The sequence below is a fragment of the Elephas maximus genome, chromosome 27 (genome assembly GCF_024166365.1).
Source record: "Elephas maximus indicus isolate mEleMax1 chromosome 27, mEleMax1 primary haplotype, whole genome shotgun sequence".
NCBI classification, from domain to species: domain Eukaryota; kingdom Metazoa; phylum Chordata; class Mammalia; order Proboscidea; family Elephantidae; genus Elephas; species Elephas maximus.
The window spans coordinates 25,234,180-25,240,348 of NC_064845.1; the positions used below are offsets into that span (position 1 = coordinate 25,234,180).

At 45.1% G+C, this 6,169-nt stretch overlaps 1 pseudogene; it reads right to left on the reverse strand.

The window, feature by feature from the left end:
- Positions 1–3,493: 3,493 nt before the first annotated feature.
- Positions 3,494–4,621, reverse strand: LOC126068337 (cellular tumor antigen p53-like; annotated as a pseudogene).
- Between the last annotated feature and the right edge of the window lie 1,548 nt (positions 4,622–6,169).

A 6,169-nucleotide genomic window follows, 5' to 3' on the forward strand; every position in this document is an offset into this window, starting at 1 on the left:
TGTTGTGTTGTTATCTGACGTTATTGATTTTCTGACCAAACAATTTCCTTTAGTATTTCTTGGAGCTTTGGTTTGGTTTTTGCAAATTCTCTAAGCTTGTGTTTATCTGTGAATGTTTTAATTTTGCCTTCATATTTGAGAGAGAGTTTTGCTGGATATATGATCCTTGGCTGGCAGTTTTTCTCCTTCAGTGCCCTATATATGTCATCCCATTGCCTTCTTGACTGCATGGTTTCTACTGAGTAGTCTGAACTTATTGATTCTCCTTTGTAGGAGACCTTTCTTTTCTCCCTGGCTGCTTCTAAAATTTTCTCTTTATCTTTAGTTTTGGCAAGTTTGATGATAATATATCTTGGTGATTTTCGTTTTGGATCAGTCTTATATGGGGTTCAATGAGCATGTTGGATAGATATCCTTTTGTCTGTCATGATGTCAGGGAAGTTTTCTGCCAACAGATCTTCAACAATTCTCTCTCCATTTTCTGTTATCCCTCCCTGTTCTTGGACTCGAATCACACGCAAGTTATTCTTCTTGATAGAGTACCACATGATTCTTAGGGTTTCTCCATTTTTTTTAATTCTTTTATCTGATTTTTTTTCAGCTATATGGGTATCCATTCCCTTGTCCTCCAGAACCCCCACCCTGCATTCCAGTTGTTCAAGTCTGCTCCTCTGACTTCCTATTGAGTTGTCTAATTCTATAATTTTACTGCTAATCTTTTGGATTTCTGAATGCTGCCTCTCTATCGATTCTTGAAGCTTATTAATTTTTCCACTATGCTCTTGAATAATCTTTTTGAGTTCTTCAACTGCTTTATCAGTGTGTTCTTTGGCTTTTTCTGTAGATTCCCTTATTTCATTTCTGAGGTCATCCCTGATGTCTTGAAGCATTCTGTAAATTAGTTTTTTATATTCTGCATCTGGCAATTCCAGGATTGTATCTTCATTTGGGAAAGATTTTGATTCTTTAGTTTGGGGAGTTGTAGAAGCATTCATGGTCTGCTTCTTTATGTGGTTTGATATCGACTGCTGTCTCCGAGCCATCTCTAAGATATTGTAGTGATTTATTCTATATTTGCTCACTGAGTCTTATCTTGTTTTGTTTTCTTTCAATATATGTAGATGGGCTACTCAATTGTGCTGTCTTGATTGTTGTAGCCCTTGACTTACTTATGACCTATTACCAGCTGGTTTGGGCTGTTACCAAATACATAAGTCTAAGAGTCCATTCACTATTCTTGAGTAGAATCTGATTTTGGGTCATCAAGTATGTGGTGCATACTGTCACGTATCCACCTGAGAGGTAATGGTGATAGTTGTGTGCACCAAATTCTAGTAGCAGCAGGGGCTCACACTCCAGGGGGTGGGGGGGCAGGGTGCTGACAGGCTTCTCCCAAGTGCCGGTGAGGTAGGTGTGTCTCTATTCCTAAAGCACTTTGGTGGGTGGGCTCTGCAGCTGTACCTTAGGCCCCCAATGCAAGTACCTGTACAGATTGGTAGGTGTCACCATCGTCAGACCCCTAAGGCAGGAGGCTAGGTGGTCTGGGGGGGAGCTTTAGCCCTCAGTTCCCTGTTGTGGGTCAGTGAGGGCTCTGTTGAATACGCAGAGATATCAGACCTGGGAAACTTGTCTTTCCAGTAATCTGCTAAAACAATTACAGTCAGATCCCTATCAGAATTGCCCTTGCATTATAATAGCCACCTTGTTCCCTGTATGGATGAAAGCCCAAAACTGTGGATCACATATGCTTGGCTGGAGCTGATTCTGTGTTTTTAGTCCAATTAGGGAAGGATTTTTGGTCCCTGGGTTTTTTGTAGCTGATTCTCTCAGGCCAGAAGAATGGGTTAGGAAAAGACCAAAAAAGAAAAGAAAGAAAAACCGCAGTGCAATTCACTCTCTGGCTCAGGAAATTCCAATGTTAATGAAGCCGCTTGGGAAGGGGAGGGGAGGGTTCAGATAAATAGGAGAGAGTAGCACCCCAGAATATAGACAAAGTTACTTATCCTGCTTGGGATGACTGTTTTATCTGAGATTCCTGAGGGGCGCTTCGACTGTGTGCACTGGCTGCATAGAGATTGCCCCTGAGGGTCAGGCCCGCGTCCCTTGCTTACGCTGTCTCAGAAGCCGTGGTTAGTTCCTTTGCTCCCAGTCCAAAGCCCAGGGCCAAGTTTCCCTGGCTGGGACGCCGCACTCCCAGCTCCAAAACCAGTCACTGCCTCCCGGTGTCTTCTCCTCCTGTCAGCCGTGTCGCTGCGTTGTATGCACTGGCTGGGCTTCTCTCGAGGTCACTTCTTGGGGGTAGGGCCGTGTGCCGTGTTTGCGCTGTCTCAGGATGTCGTGCTTAGCTCCGCTGCGCCCAGTCCAAAGCCCGGCGCAAAGGTTTCCTGACTGGGACGCTGGCTCCAGGCTCCAAAAACAGTCGCTGCTTCCCCGTGGTTGTTCATTCTCAGTCTCTGTCACTGAGGTCAACTCTTTAGGTCTGTGTTTGATGGGAATCATGGCCTAACCAAGTTGTTACACGTAATACAATTTTGGGGTGACAATACAATCCATGACATAGGGTGAGAAGAAATTTAAAGTCTCATTAGTATTTTTTTTTAATACCAAAGTTTTATTGTGAAATAAGAAACAGATATAAAAAGGGGAGGGGAGAAGGGATGTAGGCAAAGAATGCAAATGTGCTTTCCAAAGTGCAAAAGAAATCAGGCTCTGAGTGTCTGGTTGCAGTTAGATGTGGTGGTAGATACGGATTCCATGTAAAAGCTGGAATCCTTCAGGGAGTGGAATGGGGTGAGGTTTCCTTTTAGGTGCTGAAGTTTACCTAGAGGCTAGACAGGACGTGGCTAGGCCAGCAGAAAAGGAACTAGGAAATTCCTTCCCCTTAACCAGCTGCCCAGTCAATCCATCAACCAACAGGGACAGGGGACCAGCACTCCCCAGAGGCCAAGTCCCAGATGCCATGTAATCTGAGAAGGTTTTAAGGCCAGGCAGCCTGGTGACTTCCAGCCCTACGGGATCTTTGAGTCATACATATATCATTTCATTAACCTCACAGCAAACCCCACGAGGTAGGTGGTAGGTATCAGCATTTTATAGACATGCACATTGCTGTCAGGAGAAATAAAACCCCTTGAGATAGTTCCCCTGGCTAGTCTGTTACTGGTCTAGGCTTCCAACCCAGGTATGGTAAGTTCTATGACTGCTTTTAAAATCTAATTCTTACGTGCAGGAACGCCATCCTATCTCTTCCAAGTATTCCTTATAGTAAAAACCTTACAATCTAAGCTGGATTGTCCCAGCTCCCTCATGCCCCCCAGAACACCAGTGTAGGCCAGCTTCTTTAGTGGAGGCCCATGCCAAGGTAAGTGAAGAGTTCTTGAGTGTTTTCGAGACACACCTGTATCAAGTAGGGGTTCAAGCATATGAATTTCAAAATGGTAGGAAAGGAGGGCAGGGGCAGGGTGTGTAAATGGGGGACAGGAAGTGAAGGACGTCAGTCTGAGTCAGGCCCCTCTCTCTTGAACATTAGTTTTTTACAGTGGGTGGTAGATTCCCCTTTCTTAGAGTTTGGAAGGCTGCATTGAGCCCTGCTCCCCTCTGGCTGCTTCCCAGCCTGGGCATCCTTCAGCTCCAATGCCTCGTTCAACTCTAGGAACATCTTGAAGCATTCATGCCCACGGATCTTAAGGGTGAAATATTTTTCATCCACTGGCTTCTTCTTTGGCTCGGTAGAGGAGCTGGTGCTGGTGGGCAGTGCTTACTTAGTGATCCTCTCAGAGGGTGGCTCCCACTTGTTGTGGAAATTTTCTTCCTCTGTACATCTGTCTCTCCCAGAACAGTACAAATATGCACCTCGAAACTGTTGTGTCCTAGCAGATTACCATCGGAGTCTTCCAGTGTGATGATGGTGAGGATGGGTTCCCCCCCCCCATGCAGGAGCTGCTACACATGAAGTGGATGGTGGTAGTCAGAACCGACCTGAGGTAGCTCATAGGGTAACCCACACTATGTCGAAGAGTAATGGTGTCCTACAAATATCAGCACGCAGGATTCCTCCCACCTGGATAAGATGCTGAGGAGCGGCCAGGCCATCACTATAGTCGGAGTAGCACTCAAGGTGGGGGCAGTGCTGCATGACCTCTGTCATATGCTGACGTCTGGTAGATGGCCATGGTGTGAACACAGGTGCTGGGGTGGGGTGGGGTGGTGAGCTGAGCTACGGCTGCACTGGACAGGTCTTTGCCAGCTGGCAAAACAGCTTGTTAAGGTCAGGGGAGTACGTGCAGGTGACAGACTTGGCTGTCCCACAATGCAGGAAGCCAAGATGGAAACCACAGTTGCTGCAGTAGGTCTTCTGGGAAGGGACAGAGGATGAAAGTGTCTAGGAGGTGGCTGGTGTAAGGGTGGCTGGTGCAGGGGCTGCTGATATTCCTTGAGCCCCAGCTTGGCTTTCTAGCCAGTCTGCAGCATCTTCTGGGAGTAGCAGATCGTCTACTGCCTCCGCTGCTGGGGACAGTGAGGGGGACAGAACCAGCTTCTCAGGAAGGAGTTTTCCCAAGTACGAAAAGGTCTCTTGACTCAGAAAGAGCTCAGTACTGAGATCTGACTGAGGCTCCTCCATTGCAGCTCCAGGGAAGTCAGTCTGTCCATGGAACCTCAGGGAAGCGTGTAACAGTCTTGGGAAGGACACTCCAAGCCCAGAAAGCAGGTGCCCCCAGAGTCCAGCAGCTAGCTGTGCCCCGGGTGGTGGCTTTGCACTTTTGACACATTAAGATTACTTCCCAGATAGTTATGCATTATCTTAGAATCACAAAGTCATAGCTAGAAAGAATCCCAGAGATGGTATAATTCAAACTTTTCATTTTATAGACAGGAAGTTTCAATTCAGAAACTAGGTGACCTGACCAAGCTAACAGAGCTAGTTAGTGGCAGAAAACAAGGGGTCTGAGACTGAAGCTTGGATCTCATCTGGGTCTTCCATTTCTCAGTGCTGCCTCCCTTCACCTGCCATCAGGACATAGAGGCTGGGGCCAAGAAAATCTCTTGGGAATTCCTTAATATAGGATTTTGAAGGCACAGCATGAATAGTGTTGGGTTTGGGGAGAAAGTCAAGGTTAGGCTTCTCTTTGCAGCTCATTCTTTTCTTCCCTGACTGATCCTGAGCAGGATTTTTTTACTGTGCCATCTTCGGGTTTTTAAAAACTTTTCTGCACACCATTTCCTGTAAGAAAAAAACCTTCACCATCCTAGAAGAGTCCTTCCCCAATCACTTGTTCTTAAACTGAGGTTCCCGAACTCCCAAAGGGCTAATGTTTTCAGGGTTCATCCATGTGGTAGCATGTATCTGAACTTCATTTTTCCTAGTGGCTGAATAATAGGCCATTGTGTGCATATTCCATGTTTTGTTTATCATCTGTTGATGGACTCTTGGGTAGTTTCTACATTTTGGCTGTTGTGAATAATGCTGCCATGAAAATTTGTGTAGAAGTATCTGTTTGAGTGCCTACTTTCAGATATTTTAGGTTTATACCTGGGAGTGGAATTGCTGGGTCATATGGTACTTCTGTGTTCAACGTTTTGAGAAACTGCTAAACAGTTTTCCACAGTGACTGCCATTTTACAATCCCACCAGCAATGCACAGGGTTCTAATTTCTCGACATGGCTTCTTTTTTAATAATAGTATTAGCATTATTCTGAGGATGGAGTTCTTGGCTTCAATAGGCTGTCAAAGAAGCCCATGCTACAAAGAATACTAATATTACGCTGTAGTCTACAGAAGATCCTGGAAAATCCCCAGGATGGGAGAATTCTTGATTGAGGAGTTAAAGGCCTTAAGGTGGAAGAGGGCTGTGAGGTGGAATATGGAAGTTTCAAGTAGTAGTTTAATCTTTATTAAAAATACTTAAAATTGCTCATTAAATGAAGATGCTGATATTGGCTCATCTTAAATTACTAACGAGTATGTAAAAAAAAATTTTTTTTATGTAAGTATTCATTTCCATTTACCATTCCTTGCTCGATAAGTACTCCTTCCTAATTTCGCCAAGACACTTTCAAATTCCCTTTGCTTTGTTGGAGATGACATGCGTGCTAAGTGGCTCCCCTCTTTTCCTCTCCGATTTGGTTTCCAGATACTCTGTGCCTTTCTGATTTATCACTTGGGAGTTT